General features: G+C 38.7%; 1 protein-coding gene and 1 long non-coding RNA gene across 7 annotated transcripts in view; both read right to left on the bottom strand.

Moving 5' to 3' along the window:
* DIP2C (DIP2 acetate--CoA ligase C (putative)) overlaps positions 1–24,604 on the bottom strand; it is a 370,070-nt gene that overhangs the window by 222,196 nt on the left and 123,270 nt on the right. The window lies entirely within an intron of this gene.
* LOC117654873 (uncharacterized) lies at positions 17,512–24,343 on the bottom strand. Its single transcript, XR_004588422.3, has 3 exons — positions 23,565–24,343; positions 22,256–22,326; positions 17,512–17,778 (listed from the first exon to the last, which is right to left on the bottom strand). It is a non-coding gene; the product is annotated as an uncharacterized LOC117654873 (long non-coding RNA).

Genomic DNA, 24,604 nt, shown 5'->3' with positions numbered 1-24,604 from the left:
ATGAGCATGCTACCCAAGTTGTTGTATTTATTCCAAACTGCTCCAGTCAAATTAGATAGGAAATTTTTTCGGGAACTTAATTCTACCATTAGGAAATTTATTTGGGGAGGGAAGAAACCGAGGATTGCAATCAGGAATCTACAAGACAAAAAAGACAGGGGTGGTTTTGAACTTCCAACTTGGGAAACTTATCACAAAGCAGCAAACTTAGTATGGTTAAAAGAGTGGGCAATTCTGGGAAATAAAAGAATCCTGACATTGGAGGGGCATGACCTCCAGAAGGGTTGGCATGCTTATCTTTGGGAAACAGGGAAAAGAACAAGAACTTATTTCCACAAACATAAAATAAGGGACACGCTAATGTCAACATGGGGAGAAATAAGACAAAAACAATATACTAAAATTCCCAGATAGCTATCCACGATGGAGGCAATAATATACCCCAATGTTTTGGAACTGGGCAAAACTGTAAACTATAAAGAGATACTAGATGGGGCAGGAAACCTCAAAACAATGGAAGAATTGAAAGAACAGGGCACCCACATAGAATGGTGGACATATGCACAAATTAAATCGTGATATAAAAAAGATATAGAAGAATATGACATAGAGACAGGCATCAATGGTTTTGACAAGGTATGGATGGGTACGGATAATAAATTATTGGCTAAATTGTATAACTATTTGGTATAGTATGACTTGATAGAGGAGGTTGTTAAGGACCCAATGATAGCTTGGGCCAAAAATATCGGACAAACCATAAATTTGAATGAGTGGGACCAAATTTGGAATAACAATCTCAAAATGACCAGAGCAACAACTTACAAGGAAAATCAATATAAGATAGTCTATAGGTGGCACTTAGCACCAGCCAGGATTGCCAAAATTTACCCAAACATGTGTCCAAACTGTTGGAAGTGTGGCCACCAGCAAGGTACCTATTATCATTGTTGGTGGACCTGTCCACAAGCCGAAGAATTCTGGAGGATGATTTGTAAATGGGTGTCGGAAATAATAGGAGATACCATTGAATTAGAACCAAAAATATTTCTCCTGGGAATCTTGAAGACAGAACTTGCAAGAAAGAAGAAGTATCTTATCACACATATAATAACAGCAGCAAGAATCTCCTACGCTCAACATTGGAAAGAGAAAAAGTTGCCATCCAAAGAGCACGTAATTAGGAAAATAATGGAATGTGCTGAAATGAACAAGCTGACGTTAGAAATTAATGATAGAGAGGAAACTGACTACTATAGCATGTGGGATATGTGGTATGAGTGTTAGAGAAAAGAAAATTGAAGTGAAGACGGAGAGAGTTAAAGTTCAATTTGATGATTAACTAAATGAGTATATTGACAGGAGTCGTACTACCGGTAAAATGGAGTAAGGATGCAAGTTTATGTAAATAAAATGTAATAATAGGTATTAAGGATAACATAAGTAAGAAATCCTACGGGCAGTACCTTTTAAATTAAGATAACAAGGTTATACCACGTAAATAATAAGCAAATATTATGTATGTGTATATTAACACCATGAAACCAGAAAGGTGGAATTGTACTATAATTCTTTAACAATAAAACTTAATTAAAAAAAATAGAAAAGAAAAAATCTTATAGTAAAGAAAAAGAAAAAAAATCTCTCTTGGGAGCAATGAGACATTGTGAGATCACAATCCATTATGCACACAAATTAAGTTACCCATTAATACAATCATGATTAATGAGTATGTGGTACAATAAATACTTATTTTTCCTTAATAACCAGAGTTTACTCAATCCTGTTCTTAAGATCTGCACAATACACTAAACCAGTGATGGCTTACCTTTTTGCCATCACGTGCCAGGAGTGGGGGGGGGGCGGGGGTGGTTTGCGCACATGTGTGCCCACACCCATAATTCTATGCGCCCTGCTCTGTGCGTGCACGCGCAACCACCACTCCCCCCCCACTCCTGGCACGCGATGGCCCAGTAGGTCCATTTTTCTTTCTCCCCTGGCTCCAGATCCTCTCTATGCATATGGAGAGAGCGAAAACAGCCTTCCCCACCCTCTTGGAGGCCCTCCGGAGGCCTGAAATGGCGCATTTCCCAAGTCCCGGTTAGACAGGAAGTGATATTTTTTGCTGTCCCCAGCCTCCAGAGACTCCTAGAGAGGCTCTGGAGGCTGGGGACAGCAAAAAAGGTCACTTCTTGTCCAACCGGGACTTGGGAAATGCGCCATTTCAGGCCTCCGGAGAGCCTCCAAGGGGGTGGGGAAGACTGTTTTTGCCCTCCCCAGATGTATAGAGAGGATCTGGACCCAGGGGAGAAAGAAAAATGGGCCTTCCCCCCCCCACCCACCCAGGCCCTCCGGAGGCAGGAAACAGCCTGTTTCCCTACTTCTGGTGGGCCCAGAAGGCCCAAAAATCAGCTGGCCGGTGTGCACATACACGCCAGAGCTGAGCTGGCATGCCCACTGATATGGCTACACGTGCCACCTGTGGCACACGTGCCATAGGTTCGCCATCATGGCACTAAACCATAAACTAACAAAAGGGGGATTTGCATGACGCATTATTCTAACATAAACTTAGCTAGTTTCTAGTTCACTGCAAAGACAGTATGTGTGCTTGTGTACAGTAACTTGAAAAAATAAATGAGAAAAGAAACACCATCAAGAGATCTTGCTGGAATGTATAGATTTTCTCTTATTCTGAATCATCATAAACTTTGACAATTCTAAAGATTATTCTGAATCTTTTTCTCCCTCAGAGACCATCTAAGAATACCTATTTCCTTCAGTTTTGCTTGCGTTTGTAATTGAGGAAAATATTACGAAGTTTTGTCCTCCAGTGCAGTGTTTTTCAACCTCAGGAACTTTATGATGTTTGGATGTCAACTTCCAGAATTCCTTAATTGAGAAACTTCTCTATAGTAATTTTAGTCATCCAAAGAGAAATTTTTTACCCTTTGGATAATTTTTTTATCAATAAAATATAGACTTTCCAACACTTCTGTCTTCAACTGGTAAACCCACTTATTTCTTATTTCTGAAAAACATGCTTAGGATTGCTCCGCATAGCGTTGAAGGAACAAGGTTAGAAATAAATCAATCTTTTTGCTCAACATCTCTAGAGACAAGTAATGCCAATCAACCTGGTAGATCTTGGATTAGATGCATCAAAAGTGTGACTCAACAGAAGATAATTTTCTATATTCATATTTCCAGTTATATAACTAATTTATTTAGTTCAATGCACATGTTGTCTGAACTCTTCTAACTGATAGGTTACAACCATGTGAGTCTGAGCTTTAAAAACTCGAAGAAAGCAAAAACTGTCTTCAAGTGGCCCTCTACACTTAATTCAGTGGTGAAATCCTCTGAAATCTGCTACCGGTTCTGTGAGTCTGCTACTGAGCATGCGCATGCGCACCTGAGGTATGCCCGCACAGCGCTAAAAAAGGAACATTTTGAAGCCTTCGGAGTCTGCAAAGGTAAGTAGAACAGCGAGGAGGGGGAAAATCTGCTGTGCCACACGATTTAGATTAGCTAGAAAGCAGGAAATCCGAAGATTCTAGCTAATATCAGCGTCACTGGATGCTGATATTGCCGGAAATATAGCATTTTTTACTATCAGTTCAGGAGAACCGGTCCGAACCGTTAGCATTTCACCCATTACCTAAATGACATACTGTATCCAAGGTTGTTTGGCTTAGCATGTTGTGTGAACCCAGCCACTGTAATTTATAAATTATGATTTATACCTTTCATCATTTATTTAATATAACATAGCATTAGCATACCATAATGAATGAACCAATTTAGTAGACATCCACAAGTTGAAGCCCAAATCTAGTACACCTAGCTTCAGTCCTATAAAGTTGTTCAATGATCTCAGTCACCAGAAGATCCTACACTGATGGTAGATTTCCTTTACAATCACAGGCGGGTTGACCAAGGCAATCTTCTCCTCTCTGTCCTAAAGACAGAAGGAATTAGTTAACAAAAAAGCCATCTCTGGGATAAGTTCTTGTATCCCAAACAGAGGGCAGGTCAATGCATTACATGCATTCCCATGAAATAGATTTACTAATGGCTTAGATAGGCAGAGCACTGCAGGGAAGTCTATATTCATAAAACAAAATGGTTCTAATGTCCAATGACAGTTTTCAGTATTCCATCTCATGTTCCATTTTCCTAATTAATTTAAAATGTATTAGACAAAGCTAGCATGAAGACATATAAATTAAAATATCCCTGGAAGCCACAAACATATATAATGGTTCATTTACTCAGCGAAGTTTTTTTAAAAGGACCCTCCCTCTCTCTTTTTTTTCTTTCATATGCTATAGCCAATTAATCATTTGCTGCTGTCTATTGGTCATACAGATTTGTGCATCTCAGATTTAATAGCTTTAGATTAAAAAGTTAATTACTGGCTACAAATTACGATGGAGTAATAGGTCATATTTGTGAGCCTGGCATATCTTCTACCTTCTACTTCTGCCTTTGTTGGCAAGAAGCAATATCTGCAGATTATAATAAACAAGAACCGAAAAATAAATATTAATCTTTGAATACTTTTTAAGTACTTTAAGATTTACTCCAGAGAAGAAATAAAATAAAACAAAATTACTGTACATTTTTATCATTGTAGGTTTAAAAAACTACCCTAAAACAAACCTGAAATATAGGAACATGAGTTCCGATGAATCAGATCTCACCTGTAGTATTTTGCTTGAATCATTTTTCCCAACATAGAAAGTTTATACATTGGGATTTATGTGATCAAAGTCTATTATCTCCTTTTTAAAAAAATGATCTTTATTTTAAAAAAAAATTACATAATAAAAACAATAGAAATCAAAGAAAAAGAAAAAAGTAAATAAAAAGTGATAAAAAGAAAAGCGAGAAAGAACTACTGATGTTCTTCACAGCAGTTATAAGTTCAAATATATTTTAACTCCTCTCTCTAAAATTACATCATTACTCTTCTTTCTATAATCAATCCTCTCTAATCATCATAACTATAAATCACAAGTTCATTTTTTTTTTCATTTTTACACAAAAATCTTTCCAGTCAGACAGTATCTTTCCTCTAATCAAAGGAGTTAGTATTTCTTTCAGTAAGTCTGTTATTTCCATAAGATCAACTCTGAGATTGCTAAAGATTATTGCATCACGGAAACAGGAATTAGTTTGGAACATTGGTCTATTTGCTTAGTTTAAGTCTGGAAGCCCAAAATGTTATTTGAATTCTAAACCACATGTGATTCAAAGCATGATTTGGCTTGACTTAAGAAGTGAGCTGGGATCCCACTGGTTAAGCTAGGATGTTCATATCTGGCCCACCCATTATGCTTTAGTATTCTGCGTCAGCCAGGCCTCTGTGGTTGCTAGACCACAGATGATTCTAGCCAATTGTATATCAATTTTCTCTCAATGAACAAAGAGCTTTCCCATTATCCTCTTCTATCTGCAGCATCTTTGCTCTGTGGGGTTGAGGACACATTTATGTATTTATTGACATGTTTGCTTTTATTGCATTTTTATCCCATCATTATAAATAATGACTCTTGACAGACTCTCATGCACCCCGTGAGCATAATGCAGAGGTAAAACATTGCAGACAGAAAGGGAGATTTTTTTTTTAAAAAAATGCCCACCTGAAAGCTAAATATCATGCGAAATACTATTGGAAACATTCAGTGGCTGATACATTTTTTTTTTCTGGTCAATACTAAGTTTACTAACTTAGCGCCAAACACTTAAGGAAGATATTAAGCTTATTAATGTATCTTGGGACAAAGTCGAAGTTGCTGTGAATTATCAAAATAGCTGGAAATCACTTGCTGTCTACAGGACTTTGATGATGGTGGTGGTGGTGCTGGTGGTGATGATGATGATGACGACGACGATGATGAAAACTAAGCCTTCAGAAGCTAGGATATAGGGATCAGAGTACTGGATAAATTGCATGCAAATAGAAGGGTGAAAAGTTATGCTCTGTTCCATAAATTAAATTTCATAGTATTAGCTGACTATAGTTGCCTCCGGACAAAATAAATAGAATGTACTTTTGGGAGCTTTCAAGTTCCGATTAGGAGCTACATAGAAATACATTTCCCTCAGTGCCATACAGCTGAAGAAGGGGAAGTCAGAAGAAAATGCAAGACTAATTTGTATTTCTGTGCAAGACTTCCTTTATCAAAAATGGCTCAACCGTTCCTTTGGAAAGAACTCACAGTAAATCAGCTGAAAAATCTATAGGCTTTAAAAATCCTAGTGGTTTAAAAAAAAAATTCTTCAGCAATATATTCTTTTTAAAAGGAATACTAGATCTTCCTGACTCTAATAACTTTTGGATTCTACTTTTTTACCGGAAGAGATAAAGATTAAATTTTGTTCCAGTAGAGTGTGACTTCCAGATGACTTCACGGAAGCATCCATAGAGGTAGTCCTTAGCTACCTGTAAATTGAGCCTATGTATAAATATACCTGCTACATTCAGTAATCCAAGTTAAAGTTCCTGCACAGACAGGGCTCAAATGAATAAATAGTTCCTTCCAATCCTATTTATCTATATTTAGTTAATTCAGAAATTAAATCTAATCAGACTCTGATTGACAGCTTTTAAAGAAGCTTTGCAAGTTATCATAGTAGCTGTAGCCTTCTACAGATAGTCCTCAACTTATGACCAGCAGTGAGTTCAAGCAAGACAGTTGTTAAGTGAGTTTAGCCTCATTTTTACGAACTTTCTTGCCACAGTTGTTGAATGAATCTCTGCCGTTGTTAAGCTATTAACAAGGTTTTTAACTGAATCTGGCTTCTCCATTGACTTTGCTTGTCACAAGGTCACAAAAGGTGATCATGACAGTGGTACACTACAACCATCAATCATAAATACATGCCAGTTGCCAAACATCAACATTTTGATCATGTGACCATGGGGATGCTGGTCATAAGTCATTTTTTTAGTGCTGTTATAACTTCTAATGGTTACTAAATGAATGGTTGTAAGTCAAGGACTACCTACATTACTTTCTTAAGGTTTCCTGTTGGTTGGCTTCCAAATATTTTCTTCTGAATACTTGGTGCTATGTTTTATTGTTTACTCAGCCTCTGTTCTTGGGGGGGGGCACCCATAAATTTACCCTCTATTCTGTACAACTTGCTTGGAGTGGTAGCGTTTTTATTTACTTAACAGCTCCTTTCCATAGCAAGTTATAATTATGTCTTAAACTTTGTTCATACTTATCTCTAAATCTTCATCACTGGATTTTTAAAGAAAAGACTGGACAGCCAACTGTCTGAAATGATATAGGGCAGGGGTGTCAAACTCGATTTCATTGAGGCCCACACCGGGGCTGTGTTTGACCTCAGAGGGCTGGGGGGGAAGGGTGTGTGTGTGTGGCCGGGGGCGGGTGTGGCCATGGCTATGCTGGAGACCAGCATGGAGGCCAAAAACGGGCTGTGCAAGGTCTCCATGTGGTCCGTTTTGGCCGTCAGAGGCACTGCGGGCCGGTCCTTAGATATTTCCAGGCTGGCCCCATGGGACAGATTTAAGCACCCCATGGGACAGATCCAGCCTGCGGGTCTTGAGTTTGACACCCCTAATGTAGTGTCTCCTACTTGAGCTTGGGGGGTGGGGGCTGGACCAGAAGACCTCCAAGTTCCCTTCCAGCTGTATTCTATTCTAGATTCTATTTTTTTCTCCAAATACATCATATGAATGATTTAAGGAAGCACTGTTTAAAAAAATAGAAGTAGTTAAAATAAGAAATCATGGTAAGGCATTGACTTCAAGCTCATTTGGTGTTTGATGGCATATGTGGCATTCAGCTTTATTGTAGAGGCTGGACAGAAGTGGCTGTGTGGGGTCTGTTTTGCAGCCTTAGATATATGACTCAGAAGAAATTAAAATCCATGAGTGCATCGCCAATGATCAAAGACATATAACCATACAGAAGGACTCATTGTTAATTTTACTTTTCTGCTGGTAACCTGGCTATTTTTAGATTGGTATTTTAAAATGAGTTACCTAGTTTGGGTATTGAAACGTCTGGGAGAAAGCAACCAAGCTCAGAGAGCACCAAGGACTCCTCATTTCAACCCTGAGCTACAAATATTCTCCTTTATTGGTAAAATGAATTACCACAGAAATGGCAAAGTACATGAAAGACTTAACAAATTGGACAAGCATCTAAGATATATTCACTTATAACTGCAAAGTATTACCCATGCGGTAAGCGTGTTTCTTTTAATGCAGTTGCTCTCTGTTCTACTTTAGCAAACGCTAGGTGTAAAAGATATTTTTCATTGGGTTATTTGAAAATATATGAAAAGAAAATTGGGGGGAAATTTTGAAAAGGCAGGCTATAAAATCGGAAGTTATCTGAGCCCAGGTGGTTAGTCAACTTAAAGGTTCCTCCCAATTAGTCAATCTGCCCAGTGCAATAGAACATTTCAGCTATTCAAACTTGGGCCTTTCTCCATCACCAGGTTTTCATGACTGAAAGGCTGAGAAAACCCTCAGTTGATTAAATCCTTAATTGTTAATCAGAATAACCATTTAAAAAAAATGTCCACTGCAGTTCACAAGTATAGCCCACACACACCAATGTTTGAATCCTAACCTTCATACTCCTTTCTTTTTCAGTGAATGGACATTTTGCCATTTTCCTCCAAGGTGGGTGGTATTTTCATAAGGGGTTCTCTTGAGCCTGGGAACAATTTGTTCCAATCCCACCAGTTTCATTCCTGACAGAGACCACAGGAAACCCAAAGGCTGGGGGAGGGGGCAAAGAACTTGGAAGAAAGCAACATGAAACCACTCTGCTTTGTCAAAAAACCCACAAAGACGTGAACACTCATAGAAGACTTTAAGTTACCTGAAATTGCTTGAAAAATATTACAAAGGGAATTTCCATTAGAACAACTCCAAAGCCGTTGTTAAGTTATGAGTTACGGTTAATTAGGCTGCTTGCAAAGAGGACAGATTTCTGAAACAGCTTTCTTTTTCATAGCAAACAGGTCTATTAAAGAATCTTGTATCAATTAATAAACAGAAACCATGCATTGCTTGACTGAGCTCATCTAGGCTAGTTGGTAAATTACAGGTTCACTTGCCTTATGCGGTCTACTGCTTTCATATGGTGGGGCATGATTCAAAGCGAAAAGATCTATGAACTTGAAGAGAACTATTTGAAAATCATGGGAATGTTTGATTCTGTGCCAGAATTAAATAGACTCCCTGTTATCATGAAACAAGAAGGAACAAAGTCAGCTTCTACCATGGATTTATTTATACAATAACTGAAAGGCATGGGCTTTTCTGAACATGTGGTATAATAGATATCCTAGATGATTCAAGGCTGCCAGGGGCATGATTATTACACTTCAGTTGAAAAGAAGACGACATTCACATAAAGTCATAAAACTCAGCCTTTTGATGTAATGTGTGAGCCTCTACTTTGCATTTTGTCTTCTTTTAGTGTTATGACATTTCTTGGGAGCAGAAAAAATATCCAACATACTAGCAATGAAAGCAAAGGGTTAGCCTATCAGAAAGGAAGAATGAAGATGCACAGATAATCAATTTACAGGTGACATCTAGCTTTTAGGGCTTCTCATGATTTGACATCTGCTTTTATTATTATTATTATTATTATATGTTGTTATTTAACCCATAAACTGTTAGAATGAGTATTAACTTCAATTGTTAGGAACAATATAATCCATACCAGCAATAATTTCAACCAGAATATTTAATACTTGGGTTGCTATAGCTTGCTTACTTCTTGTTCTTGTAGATAATTAAGGTAGAAGACGGTGCAACTTTCATCTCTATATTAGAGAAGCAATTAATTATATAAGAGCCACGATGGCACAGTGGTTAGAATTTAGTACTGCAGTCACTCCAGGAGTTCAATTCTCACTGGCTCAAGGGTGACTCAGCCTTCCATCCTTCCGAGGTCAGCAAAATGAGGACCCAAATTGTTGGGGGCAATATGCTGATTCTGTAAACCACTTAGAGGGGGCTATAAAGCATTATGAAGTAGTATATAAGTCTAAGTACTATTGCTATTGCTATATTGGGTTGGGTTAAAAAAATTAATATTCATACCTGCATACCTGTGAGGGAATTCGCCGGATGAAAAAAAACAAAACAAAATCACATAGTGCAGGAGAAGTGGTTGATAACTGGGAGAGGGCTATCTCTCCCAGTAATATTTCCAGCATAAACAATGAATGTGAATTTAAATAAAGAGAATTTAAATGTGCATGATGAGCAATGCTGTGTTGAAAGGCACATACTTTTAGTGTGATCAATTTAAACAATCCTGTTCAAATGCTTGAGATATTAAGACTTCACCCATGGGTTTAAGAGCAGGTGTAGGGTCTGAGCATCTTTTATTGTAAGATCACCTAAATCTCCCTGCAGATAGATAATAATCTGAAGTATGAAAGCCTTTGAGTTCAATTGCCTTTAATATCATTTGGATACCTACATCTGATGAGTCCTGGTGCCTCTGGGTGGTGGATATAATGGAGTCCTCTCTTCTACATCAAAAGGTAAGAAAATAGAAAATCCTCCTTGTCTAAGTGTGATGAAAGTGTTAGGATCTCTGCATGGAAATCTTATATTGTAGTACAACGCATTCTAACATCTTCTTTGTTCTACATGGCATAGAGTGAGACAGCCATTTAGACACATTCTATACAACAAACAACTTTTGCCATTAAGTGCTGTGCTATACTATTTAAAGGGATTTTCTCTCCCGGCTTGTTATAACACAACAATTCTACCTTGACCCAATCCTAAATTCTCTTGTTTAAATTCCAGTCATGATTTCTTGCATTGTTATTGTGTCAGTGGCAGAATAATTATTTGTCTTGGTATTGTTGGTGTTATTGGAATGTCACATGGTGCTGGTCATCTTTACAGAGAGTGTCTTCCTTTAGGAAATTAAAGAATGGAATACCAATGGTGCTGAAATCTGCAGCTTGACCTTTTGGCAAATGCTTTGCTATTTCCTACTGAACAATAGCCCTGCTTCTTGGCATTGGTTCAAAGGAGCAAAGGTTCAAATTCCAAGCAACTTTAACAGGGAAGAGAGTTGGCAATCAACAAAACCAGGTGAGCAAGAATTATTTGTATTCCTCTGTGATGATACCACAGATAAAAGCAGCATCAGTCACACTATGAACTTCAAAGAATATTTAATCTAAATTCCAATGCAACAGTAACTGAATCAGAGCCAAAACCACATGTATATAAAATTACCTTCATAAACTTGATCTGTAAATCTTTGTAAAAAAACAAAACAAAACACAAAGCATGTTCAGCTTTGGTACAATTAAACAGAATCCGAAAGCCACAAGAATTATGCATATGTAACAGGCGAAACTTTATTTTATGTTAGAAAATTGTCCAAGCTCACAGTATTTATATTATTGTGTTTTTCATGAAGTAATATTTACTTTGGTTAATTTTAAAATGTTTTTAGCAGTAAAACCAACCAATTAGTAACTGGCAACAACAACAACGTAATAATTACATCCCAAATGTAAACATTGTCCCAAGGAAAAAGACAGTGGTACTTTGGTACTAATCACTAATTCGTTTCCGGAAGAATGATGACTGCTAAAAACGATGAATACTGAACAAATCACATGACTTACAACGTGACCCTTTATTTCATCCAGAAGCAGTAGTGAGTCATGAGGCAGCTGACACCAGCAAATTCTGCCTTGCACGTGAAATATCAGGAGAAAAATGAATACCGGGACAAAATTTTCGCTTCAAAACGCATCAAGTACTAAATTTGACAAGTTTTGAAGCAGTTGCGTAACCGAGGTATGACTATATTAACTTGGCATTTGTAAAAAAAAAAGTAGATCTATGTATGTATTCATTGGTATCAAGCCTTCTAAACCCTAGACCAGTGATGGCTAATCTTTCTGCCATTGCATGCCAGGAGGGGGGGTGCCCACATCCATAATTCTATGCGACCCACCCCCATGCATGCACGTGTGATCCCACTCCCACCCCCCCTGCTCCTGGCACGCAATGGCACAGCGGGCCCTGTAGGCCCGTTTTTCTCTCTCCCCTGGCTCCAGAGCCTTTCTAGGAGCTTGGGGAGGGTGAAAACGGCCTTCCTCACCCCCTGGAGGCTCTCCAGAGGCCGGAAACCCGGCCCGTTTGCCGACTTCCAGTAGCACCAGAAGCTGAGCTACCGTGCCCACCGATATGGCTATGCGTGCCACCTGTGGCACGTGTGCCACAGATTCGCTATCACGGCCCTAGACAATGATTCTTAAGGTATGCAAGTATTAAAGACTTATTTTTGCATTATATGTATTTTATTTATTTTTATTTTAAGCTGCCCAATGTCACGTATGCGGGATAGGAAACTACATAAATCAAATTAATGAATGTAAATGAGTAAATAGCTGCCTGAAAGCAGAATCCAACTTTGACAATCAAACAGAAATTTTACCGGGGAGCAAATATGAATTCAATCTCTTATCAGCAATTAAGTGATTGTAGTATCAATCTTGACAGAATTGGAGGTTTTGCTTTAATATCCACACATTATATTGTGCACTGATATATTTGAACTCTGGTATGTTGAACAAGGCAAAAATACCCATCCTTACAAACATGCAAAGAGATTATTTGAGCCAAAAACCATCATTTACCAGAAGAAAGACTAGGAAATTACTTCTTGACTTCCTTTTTCTTGTTTCTGAGCAGGTGGAGACAAAGCTCTAGGATGCTATCATCACCCAGTTTTTTACTTAGGAATGCCTCCAGAGTATGTGGGATTCAGAAATATTCTTAGAAACGATGATTATGTTTGAAGCTGGTATTTTGCTTTGTGGCACATCCACCCACCCTTTAAAAACAAAAGCAAAAATTATAAACTGAGGAGAGAAGCTGACTGTTCCAAGAATGTTCAAGAGGCACATTTGTACCAATGTAGAAACTGGGAACACTCATCCTTTACCTTGCCTAGTGTGATGGAGTGTAGTCTGGATTCCCAGGAGGGAGGGGCTAGATACCAGAAGGCAAGAGGCAGTCGAAGTTTAGATAGTTTGTTAAGACAGCTCCTCCCTAGCAATTCCCTGAGTATATCTTTAATGATGTAAGTTGTTGCTTTAGTTTAGCAAAAATTGTGTCTATAGGTAAGAAACAATAAAAGAAACTCCATATGACTGAATAAAGTTTTGATGATGATTACTTATAAATAATTCTACATGTTTTTCTTGGTTCTTGGAACGTGACACCCAGCATACTACACCAAAATCCAATAAATCGCATGATGGCTCACCATCATCTGTGAACTCTGCTGTGATTCAAAGGTATGCTCTTTGTTCTTTTTGATGGGGTTGTTAGACTAGGAAGTCTAATGGAAATACGGGTAATACATGAGCCGTGGTGGCGCAGTGGTTAGAATGCAGTACTGCAGGCTGCTTCTGCTGATCACCGGCTGCCAGCAGTTTGGCAGTCTCACCAGCTCAAGGTTGAGCTGGTGAGAACTGCCTTTCATGCTTCTGAGGTGGGTAAAATGAGGACCCAGATTGTTGGGGGCAATATGCTGACTCTGTAAACTGCTTAGAGAGGGCTGTGAAGCATGTGAAGCGGTACATAGATCTAAGTGCTATTGCTATTGCTATTTTTCAACTTACAACTATTTCTTTAACAACCATTCAAAGTGACAGCAGTGCTGAATAAAGGTATTTTACAATTAGTCCTTGCACTTACAACAGGCATAGCATCCCCGTAGTCATATGATCAAAGCTCAGGCACTTGGCAATTGGTGTGTATTTATGATGACTGCAGTGTTGTGGGATCACATGATTGCCATTTACAATTTTCCCACGGAGCTTTCAACAGGCAAAGTCATTAAGCACTCATTTGCTTAATGGTCATGTAATTCGCTAAACCATCTTTGCTTGTAAAATCCAATCAACTCACTTAATGACTGCATCACTTACCAACATGAAGTTCTGTTCTCAGCTGTGGTTGTAAGAGGAGGACTACTGTAGAAGTAGAGGGATGGAAACATTACCAAGATTTGAAGGATAGTAAATGAAGCAGTATAATCCTAGTTCTTGTGTTCGCTCACAATATTTGCCAGGCAAAAACTATTTTCACCTTTCATAGATCCCAATAGCTGTAAGAACTATGCCTGCCTACACAATTATGATCAACCACCATAATAAGATCACTATGATAGCAGAATAAGGATAGATAACCCTAACAGGTTCAGTTTTTTAAAAAAATTAAAGCACACTAATGAGCAAATGGATATTCAGAAATTTTATTGAGAACTGTTCAGATCTCTCAAATAACCATTTAAAACTGCTCAGGTTTGCTAACATTTATACAAGTAGTCCTCGACTTACAACAGTTCGTTTAGTGACTGTTCAAATTGACAATGGCACTGAAAAATGTCTTATGACCATTTTTTATAGTTATGACCTTTGCAATATCCCTATGATCATGTCATCAGAATTCAGATGCTTGGCAAAATTGGTTCATATTTATGACCGTTACTGTGTCTCAAGGTCATGGGATTCCTTTTTGTGACCTTCTGACAAGCAAAGTCAATGGGGGAATCCAGATTCACTTAACCACCAGTTTACCAATTTATCAACTGCAGTGATTCACTTAACAACTGTGGCAAGAAAAATGGGGCAAAACTCACTTAACAAATGTCTCACTTAATCACAGAAATTTTGGGCTCAATTGTGGTCATAAGTCGAGGACTACCTGTACTGACTGATGCATCAATGGAGAAGCAATTTCATAGGTAGGATTCTTATCTGCTTTTGCAAGACAAGAGCTGCATTATTTGATTAATAGTATAGCAACAAAAAATCACACAACACAGAATGTTTGCTAATGGCTACAATAACCATTTCTGCTCTTGAATGGCTTACATTACTATAGAATTTTCGGCAGTTGTAAGATTGGTCATCAACATTATAGAGTGCTCTTTTATGAACAGGAAGAAAAGAGAACAATGTTTTAGAAAAGGGAAAAAAAACATTGGAAGAAATTTGCGCTACCATTTGCAATTTTACAAGCTTATTATAGAATAGAATAGAATAGAATTTTTTATTGGCCAAGTGTGATTGGACACACAAGGAATTTGTCTTTGGTGCATATGCTCTCAGTATACATAAAAGAAAAAATACGTTCATCAAGAATCATAAGGTACAACACTTAGTGATAGTCATAGGGTACAAATAAGCAATCAGGAAACAATATCAATATAAATCATAAGGATACAAGCAACAAAGTTACAGTCATACAGTCATAAGTGGAAGGAGATGGGTGATGGGAACTATGAGAAGTTTAATAGTAGTGCAGACTTAGTAACTAGTTTGACGGTGTTGAGGGAATTGTTTGTTTAGCAGAGTGATGGCGTTCGGGAAAAAAATGTTCTTATGTCTAGTTGTTCTGGTGTGCAATGCTCTATAGCGTCGTTTTGAGGGTAGGAGTTGAAACGGTTTATGTCCAGGATGTGAGGGGTCTGTAAATAGTGAATTTGCTATTATTAAGATACCTTACAGAAAGGGTTATCGTGGTTATGCATCAAAATGGTGCACTAGTTTATGGTTCAGAATACAGTGCATTCTCACATAACTTAGTTAATTCCATAAGTTGCCTATTAATTTGTTATATAAACTCACCTGCATGCATACATGTATTTCTCTTACTTGAAAATAATAACTTCGAAATGTGTTGCTCTTATACTTCAACCATCTAGTGCAGGGATGTCAAACGCAATTTCATTGAGGGCCACATCAGGATTGTGTTTGACCTTGGGAGACCGGGGTGGGCGTGGCCAGGGTGGGCATGGCTAGCTTGATGTCACTCCTTTTGAAGGTGCCTCTGCACGTGGCCCTCCCGAGCTCTGGCAGAGGGTTGTAAGAGGCCGTGGCAGCCAAAAACAGAGCTTGGGAGCCAGTTTTCACTGGCAGAAGCACTGCAGGCCGGTTCTTCACTATTTCCAGGGCGGCCCCGCAGGCCAGATCTAAGTACCCCGCGGGCTGTATCTGGCCCCCGGGCCTTGAGTTTGACACCCTTAATCTAGTGGTTACCTTTCAAATCAGGTTTGTAGTGGGTTTTCCACTAGTAAAACCAATCTTTCCAACCACCTATATCAATGAAGATGTTACCTAGTTGGGTAATGAAACATCTGCAAGAAAACAAGCAAGCTCAGAGAACAAGGATGCTACAGTTCAACTCTTGAACTACAAATATGCTCTTCTATTGGTATTCTGCTCAAAGATCAATCAGGCAGTTCCTACTTATACACCATCTCAATTGTTGCTGAGGTGAACAAGCCTTCCCCAGTTTTCACAGTTATATTTATGTGACTGAAGTCAATATAATGCTCGTAATATAATTACATCATAATTTTTGATACTCAGTCATAATGCAGTTACAATGCTCCAGATGTTCATATAACTCAACTCAAAGTATAAAATTGAAGCAAGAATGTGTGGATGGATTCTTTTGGAATATCAGTATGAAGTTCAGGCTGTCCAGTTTTGTCAATCCAATTCCTGGTGACAGGTGCTAATTTGGTTTTCCAAATGTTTGCACGTTTTCCTCTACACGCATATTTATATTACATATCAAAGAGCGCAAAAGGTCAATCAACAATCAGAAAATATCTCATTTCCAGAAGGCTGGCTGGTAGCCAAGAAAGAAACTTAGAAAAACTTTTAATAAAGAAGTCTGAAGCAATAGCACCTAGGCATACGTCGCATTTCTCTAAAATACATTTATTTCTAAAGGGAATCTTCAACAAAAATGAAAAATGCTATTCTAAGCCTATGATGCTAATATTATATTTCATTATATTTATATTCAGACAAAGAATACGCAACTTTCAAATAAAACAGGTTGGGAAGGTTGTGCCAAGTCAATAACACAACTAATGTGAATTGAATTATGTATTCATCTTAACATGACGAACAGAGATCCAACATTGAACTGAGTCTGGGTCAAGCTACAGTACCAATCTTCAAAACTAGATATTTTGATAATAACAAGTTCTGTGGTATACAATTACCACTTTTTTTAAAAAACAAAGAAACTATATTACATATTGCCTGGGGGAAAGGAAATCTGAATTGAATAGGGTAAAACCAAGCCAGCTGTTTCCTTTCCTTTCATCTACTCACATCTCAAAAGAAGTCTATGTATGTGTTCCTCCTCAACAAAGAAGAGAAGAATCATATGGGTGACTGAATCCTCCTGACCCAAAGCAGGAGATGTAAAATGTCAAGCTCTGCTATTCCACCTCTCACTTCATCTCAGTATACTCAGAAGGCAACACAAAAAGTGGCAATCACTTCCTCTGTTTAGTTTCCACCGAAAGAAATCAAGGCAGCTGGCTTGTTCAATAGGGTAGCATGGTGCATTAGCAGCTCATGTAGAGAAGAAAGGGGAAGTTGGTGGGAAATGTTTTGTGAGGTAAAAAAACAACGCTCAACACAAAGTCCGATCTGTTGCTATTTAATATGGTCTCACAATGGCTATATAATCTGGTGCCCACCCGATCTTCCCACGAGACAGGGAAAACCTACAAGCGATATAAATAGGGTGTGCATCTCGCTCTGTGGGTTGTGTACATTGAAAAACAAACAAGAACAAGAATCCATTCCACAAGGCTATTGGTGGTAACAGCTGGGGGGGGGGGCAATGCTTTCTTGCTTTCTTCCCTCGCTTTCTTCCTTTTTAAAGTCAGAATCCTCTGACTTCCAGGACTGAAAAAAAAAAAAAGATATAATGATGTCATCCATTATTTCAAGAAGAATGCCAATTCAAAATCCAACTACTTTAATTGCATCCCTTGTGGAAGACAAGGAAATATGTATAAATCGACAGAAATAACTTGAGATTCACATGGTTGAAATCTATAGACCACCAAGGCAGTGGTGAAAATAAAATTTTACTGTAATTTTACAAAACAAAATCCATTCTCCCCACTTCTAATCTAAGAGATGCTGCAATTGTGGCTGCAGAAAAGATGTAATCAGTTTTTTTTAATTTTAAAAAATTAAGGTGATGTTGGTAGAGTTCTTGCTTGCTTGCCTTCAGTAAGATAAGATGATAAGATAAGATAAGATAAGATAAGATAAGATAAGATAAGATAAGATAAGATAAGATAAGATAAGATAAGATAAGATAAGATAAGATAAGATTTGTCATTTTTTTATCCTAAGCACACTGGCCCATATTAAAAATGAATTCTGTTGCCTGCTATCAAAAGAAAGTATATATCTACTCAAACACATACATAATACACATATATACATGCTATATACATACATATATACCTGCAACATACATACATACATATGTATATATGTGTGTATATGTGTGGGTGTGTATACACACACACACACACACACACATACACACACACACATATATTAATCAATGTCCATTTTAAATGCATAGTGGAAAAAGGAAACATGAAAGTTCGCAAGGTTGATGCTATATGGAACAAAACTGTGACTGAATCTGGATGTTCTGCTTCGGATACCACAAAGCCCCCTCCCAGAAGGTAACAAGGGAAACAGGTCATGAAGAGGATGTGTAGCATCCCAGACAATCCCTGTGAACTCTGCTCAAGCTTGTATGCTATGTCTTGGACAGAAGGAAATGAACTAAAAATTATCTTTTCTGCCGTCCTCATCACTCTCTGCACGGCCTTCCTGTTTGAATTCAGTGTTAACTCCAGTGCCTTGAATGAATTCAGTGCTGACTCCTGGACTAGCTTGGACTAGTCCCTACAATTTTCTTGGCAAGATTTTTAGTAATGGTTTGCCCCTGCCTAATTCCTATGGCTGAGAGAGAGTTTCAACCCTAACCCTAACCCTAACCCTAACCCTTTTGGCCTCCGTTTCTAGCCTGATGCTTAATCACTACACCAAACTGGCTCTCTCCTCTTAATTAACATTTTTGAAAATGAAATATTGGCTAACATGTGTTATGGGTGTAATATACAGTTATACATCTCTGCCCCTGGCGAAGGCAATGCTATTGATGTCCTGTCTCAGTGTCTGGAGGCTATGGAGACCTGGACTTGAATCCTGCAAGGTTGAGTGACTTTGCTTTTGGGCCTTTTGGGCCTTGGATTTTCCTGTCTTTGGATGGGATAGGGCATGTTGGGACAATGCAACCCAGTCTAGGGGATTTTGTGGCCTCATGACTCCTGCTGAAAGAGCAGGAGAAAGTTGTGGCTAGGAAGCCTTTCCACAGTTTTGTGTTGCGCTTTACTAGGCCACTCTCCGGAAATAAGTGTTTTTTGATTCAGAGAATCAAATTCTGAACCATGAATCCATTAGGCTTTCATTAAAGTGAGCTACAAAATCTTCAGTGACATTTCCAACACAGGAAATTTAAACATTCTGTGAAACAGACAGACACGTATTCGAAAAAAAGATTATATAACCTGACTTACTTATATAAATAAAGTTCACAAAACCCTTGTACCTTTGCTAAGAAAAGGAAAGTGCAAAACTGATTTATAAGCCTAATAGTACTCAAAATGACTCAGCTCAGCTACTATGCTTTAGGCAACATTTTAAAAACTAGTGCAACTCCACTATCTATTTTAGTTTCAGCACACACACACAAACACATACACAGAGAGACACAGAAAGAGAGAGAGACAAACAGAGAGAGAGACAGACAGACAGACAGACAGAGAGAGAGAGAGACAGAGAGAGAGAGACAGAGAGAGAGACAGAGAGAGAGAGACAGAGAGAGAGAGAGAGAGAGAGAGAGACAGAGAGAGAGAGACAGAGACAGAGACAGAGACAGAGACAGAGAGAGACAGGCAGACAGAGACAAACAGAGACAGAGCCAGTAGACAGACACACAGAGAGAGAGAGAGAGACAGAGAGAAACAGAGAGAGACAGACAGACAGACAGACAAACAGAGAGAGACACAGAGAGAGAGAGAGACACACACACAGAGAGAGAGAGAGAGAGAGAGACAGAGAGAAAGACAAAGAGAGACAAAGAGGGGGGGAGAGAGAGGGAGAGAGATTAAGAACTCCTGCCTTAGCTACTATACCACACTGATTTAAGGAAGAAAAGTTACTTACATAAATAACAAATACACACACTTTTCTCATCAGCTCCGTTATCTTGGTATATTTGTCTATATGCAATTAGACCACTCATCTAAAATAGTGGGGCATTTCAAATTCAGCCTCTTTTTGAAAAAAAAAATCATATTTAAGATTTAGCAACCTAGGTAACCTCTATTTTTATTTCTTTCCATCCAATGTCATCCATCGCTTTTCGCCCCACAAAGATATTTGACAAATTCTGTCGTTAGCCTAGAGAATAGGTTTGACATTTTTCTTTCTCTTTCTAATTGCCTAACTTCTCTCAGTCAACAATTCAGCCCAGATGATTATGCAGCCATTTAATAATTTCTCACAGTTTATTAAAAATCTGCACCAGACTAACAGTGCATTTAACGTCTTGAATGCTTATGCCTTTTTGTCTGACCTCTGTAATTGGATATGACCACTTCCTGCAGTCTGTTACACTTTTAAAAAATTCTGCACAAACTGCTGAAAATAGTCATTTTATGAGCTGTTCATTCACTCTCAAAAGTACATACTGGGACAGAATAGACACTACCCCTAATGTGCTACAAAAAATACATTATGAAGCAATTAAAAGCTTATGTGAAAATCCAGGATTTTTCTACAGAGGGGGCTTTCTACTATATCTCTAAATGTTTCATTGCTCTGATCTTTATCTCAATCCAATATGTGTGAATTATTCACACTCCAGTATATGGATGCTCAGTCTTCACTTTCTCTCTAGCAATCACTGGTACCATGGGAAAAATAGAAACAGAGAAATGGTCGTAGAGTATTTTATAATATTGTTCTAAGAAAGGTAAGCAAGAGAAGCATCCAAATTTTAATTCAGAAATGACTCCAAATTTCAATTCAGGAAAAAAAAAATGTGCGTCAGACATCCCATATGTAGGATATGCTCAGCTAATTGGCTTTACTGTGGCACAGGTTTTTCTCCAACAGCATAGCCCACTCCCTATTTTCACAGTGAGTCACAAATCTGGTGATCGAATGAAGCCATGGAGCTGTCAAACCTAACTCTTACCCACAAACAACCATAGTGCCAACTAACACACTGTTTCTGTCTTTTTATTATATAACTAGGCAACTTGTGCCCTATTACACAGAGAAACACATTGATTATAGGTGGGCAAAAAAAGCAGTGGGGAGTGACTTGTGACTTCCTGCCAGCTTTCCCGTTGAGTTTTCTTGTGGAAGTTGGCAAGAAGGAATCTTTCTCTTTCTTTCTTTCTTTCTTTTCTTTCTTTCTTTCTTTTTCTTTCCTCCCTCCCGCTTTCTTTTTTCTTTCTTTTCTTTCCTTCCTTCTTCCCTCCCTCCCTTTTTCTTTCTTTCCTTTCCTTCCTTTCTTCTTTCTTTTCTTTTCTTTCCTTCCTTCTTTCCTTCCTTCCCTCCCTCCCTCCCTATTTCTCACTGACTTTCTTGGGGGGGGCGGGGAAGTTGCAGGTCCAAGTCAGAAGGGATAAATGGCTGCTGCAGAATGGGGAAGGGAGTGAGACAGTCCATTGGGGTGTGGCATGGGTCAAGGAGGATGTTTGGGGAAAGATATGTGAAAAGATTGCATGAGTTGGGGAGGGCAAGTGGGAGATGCAGGTAGGGAAGGATACTGGGAGGGCTTTGAAGTATATATGAGATGAAGAATGCAGGTAAGGAATTTTGCATGTGTGATGTGGATATGGATAAGAAAGGATACCTGGGGGAGAGCAAGAGGTGCCATAGAGTTCAAGGAAGGCATGAGGGGAATGGCGTGGGTCAGGAAGAGTGCCTGTAGTACCCAAAAGGTGCTGCATGGATTGGGGAAGAAGCATAGAAGCACAGGGGACAGCATGAATCAGGGGAGTACGCAGGGTGCAGCATGGGTCAGGAAAAGTGCTGGAATCCCTTCCCTTTCCATTAAGCAGGTGAGAGGCTGCTGCTAGGTGAGCAAGAGAGTGAGGGATTGCAAAACTGGCTGGGAAACTGTCACAGAATCTTGATAATGGAGATTACATGATCATAGCAGCCCTTAGTGGTAGCCGGTAGCACTGAAGCAGTCACAATTTCCCCAAATTTCATTCCTCAGTGTTATGGGTTCCAGTTGTTTCACACATTCTGTATGTCAGCCCATTTGAGGTACCTTAGTTCAAAAATTGCTGTCCCCTGATGCACCGTCCACTCCTTGTCAAGGTCATGACAACAAGAGTTCTTCTATATAATTTGAAGAATGGAAAAGATATGCATCACTTACACATCAACAAGTAGGATTTACTGGCAAATGAGGAATTAGAGTTATCCCTCTTATTTAAGGGTGACAGCCAAACATACCTCCTCTATTTATACAGTGCATCTACCTAGGCAACTACACAATGATAAGGTGTGTCACAGATCATTATGACGGATGGTACAATAAAAATGATTATTGTTGTAAAAATTAAAGATAAAGTAATTTTCTTAACTGAATGGGGGGCGGAATTTACATGGCAATTCAGCTTGATTACAATCCTGACAATGATTAATAGACAATTAACTGGATTTACTGGTTGCCAATTTTTTCCTATCAGTAGTTTAACCTCTTTTAGTATGCAGAAATCATCTAAGTGTTTCCATATATTATATCTGAACCATAAGGAAAGGCATATTTAATGTAATGTAAAAAAGTATGTCTGTGTGTGCACGTGTGCATGTGTGTGCCTATACATACGTATATATCTAAAACTTTGTATGTAAATTCCTAGATGGAATATTAAAAAGACACCGAATAATAAATAATTAAGCATTTGGCAAAAAAAAATGTTGTGTTCCTTATAAAGAGGCATGTTTCCACCATGTAGATATTAGCAAATGCTTATCTTGATGTAAATGAAGAGTTATTTTTTAATTTGATAGGTCTAATGATGCATGGAAGTACACTACATAACTTTCTTCTCCCCCAGAATAATTTTGCGGTCCTGGCACTACACAACAAGCAGCATAATAAATTTTGTAACAATTTTTTTTTTATCAGGCCAACGTGAGGATAACAACATAAAAACTACATATTACCCACTTCAGGCTACGACAGAATGGTTTCAAAGTCTATCAGAAAAGTAAAAACCAGTATATAGCCTGCCACATTATCAATGTTATCCAAATACATTAGGTGCAAACATACTTCTGAAATGGAGCTATATGGATTATCTTATTTATCCTATAATCTTAACAACTTTACTACATCTCCTATCAATTCAGGAAACTGCTTCCTGCTAGTGAATTAACCTAATGCAAGGAAAGCATCATATTTAAGTCTGCTGTTCATTTCATTATTTTAAAATTTTAGGAATGCCATTGCTCAGGTAGTCTCCCTGCGAATAAAATTTCATTTCTTTCCCAATAATGACCACTGATATAAAAATGTCAAATGGTAACCAAACACTTTACATATAAACCAACAAATAATCTCTTCTCACCTCTGAAGCCTGGGAATTTGAGGGTTCTTCACACTATCTTAACAGTTCCTAGCACACTGCACTCTTCTGGACAGGGAGCCCTGATGTTGCTCCTGGGATCTGTTGGAGCAGTTCTCCCAGCTTTGGAATCACAGGCTCAAGTGCTCCTGGGATCATTTTAGCAATAGCAATAAGATTTATATACTGCCCCATAGTGCTTTACAGCAGAGCTTTGCAGACTGGGGGAGGGAGAAAGAGAGGGGATAGTTTTGTGCAAGCAGCGGGGACCTGTGCTCACTGGGCAGCACTATTCACGCAAGCACATGCCCGCCACTCGCGCAAATGGAGCTTCCCGCACAAGCATCTGAGCATGAGCGCCCATTGCTTGCATGGCCCGATTCCAAACAGTACCGGGTCACAGGTCAGGAGTTGGGGATCCCAGATTTACAGCACTCTCTGGGTGATTTACAATGTCAGCGTTATTTGCATATTGCCCCCAACAATCTGGGTCCTCATTTTACCTCAGAAAGATGGAAGGCTGAATCAACCTTGAGCCTGTCAAGATTGAACTCCATGCTGTGGGTGCACCAGACCAGGACTCCCTTTTGTCTTTACTTTCCATTTTGGTGATAGATAGATACATAAGATAGATAGATAGATAGATAGATAGATAGATAGATAGATAGATAGATAGATAGATAGATAGATAGATGATAGATAGAGAGATAGAAAGATAGAGAGATAGATGATTGATAGACAGACAGACAGACAGAGATAGATAGATAGATAGATAGAGAGATAGAGAGAGAGAGAGAGAGAGAGAGAGAGAGAGAGAGAGAGAGAGAGAGAGAGAGAGAGAGAGAGAGGCAGGCAGGCAGGCAGGCAGAGAGAGAGACAGACAGACAGGCAGGCAGGCAGGCAGGCAGAGAGAGAGAGAGAGAGAGAGAGAAAGAGAGATGGATGGATGGATGGATGGATGGATGGATGGATGGATGGATAGATAGAGATAGACAGACAGACCGACAGACAGATAGGCAGGCAGGCATACATGTATGTATGTA

This window comes from Pantherophis guttatus, chromosome 4 (assembly GCF_059756535.1).
Source record: "Pantherophis guttatus breed Tessera chromosome 4, ASM5975653v1, whole genome shotgun sequence".
Lineage (NCBI taxonomy): Eukaryota > Metazoa > Chordata > Lepidosauria > Squamata > Colubridae > Pantherophis > Pantherophis guttatus.
Note: the sequence above shows the minus strand (reverse complement) of the source record. Positions and strands in the feature narration are given on the sequence as shown.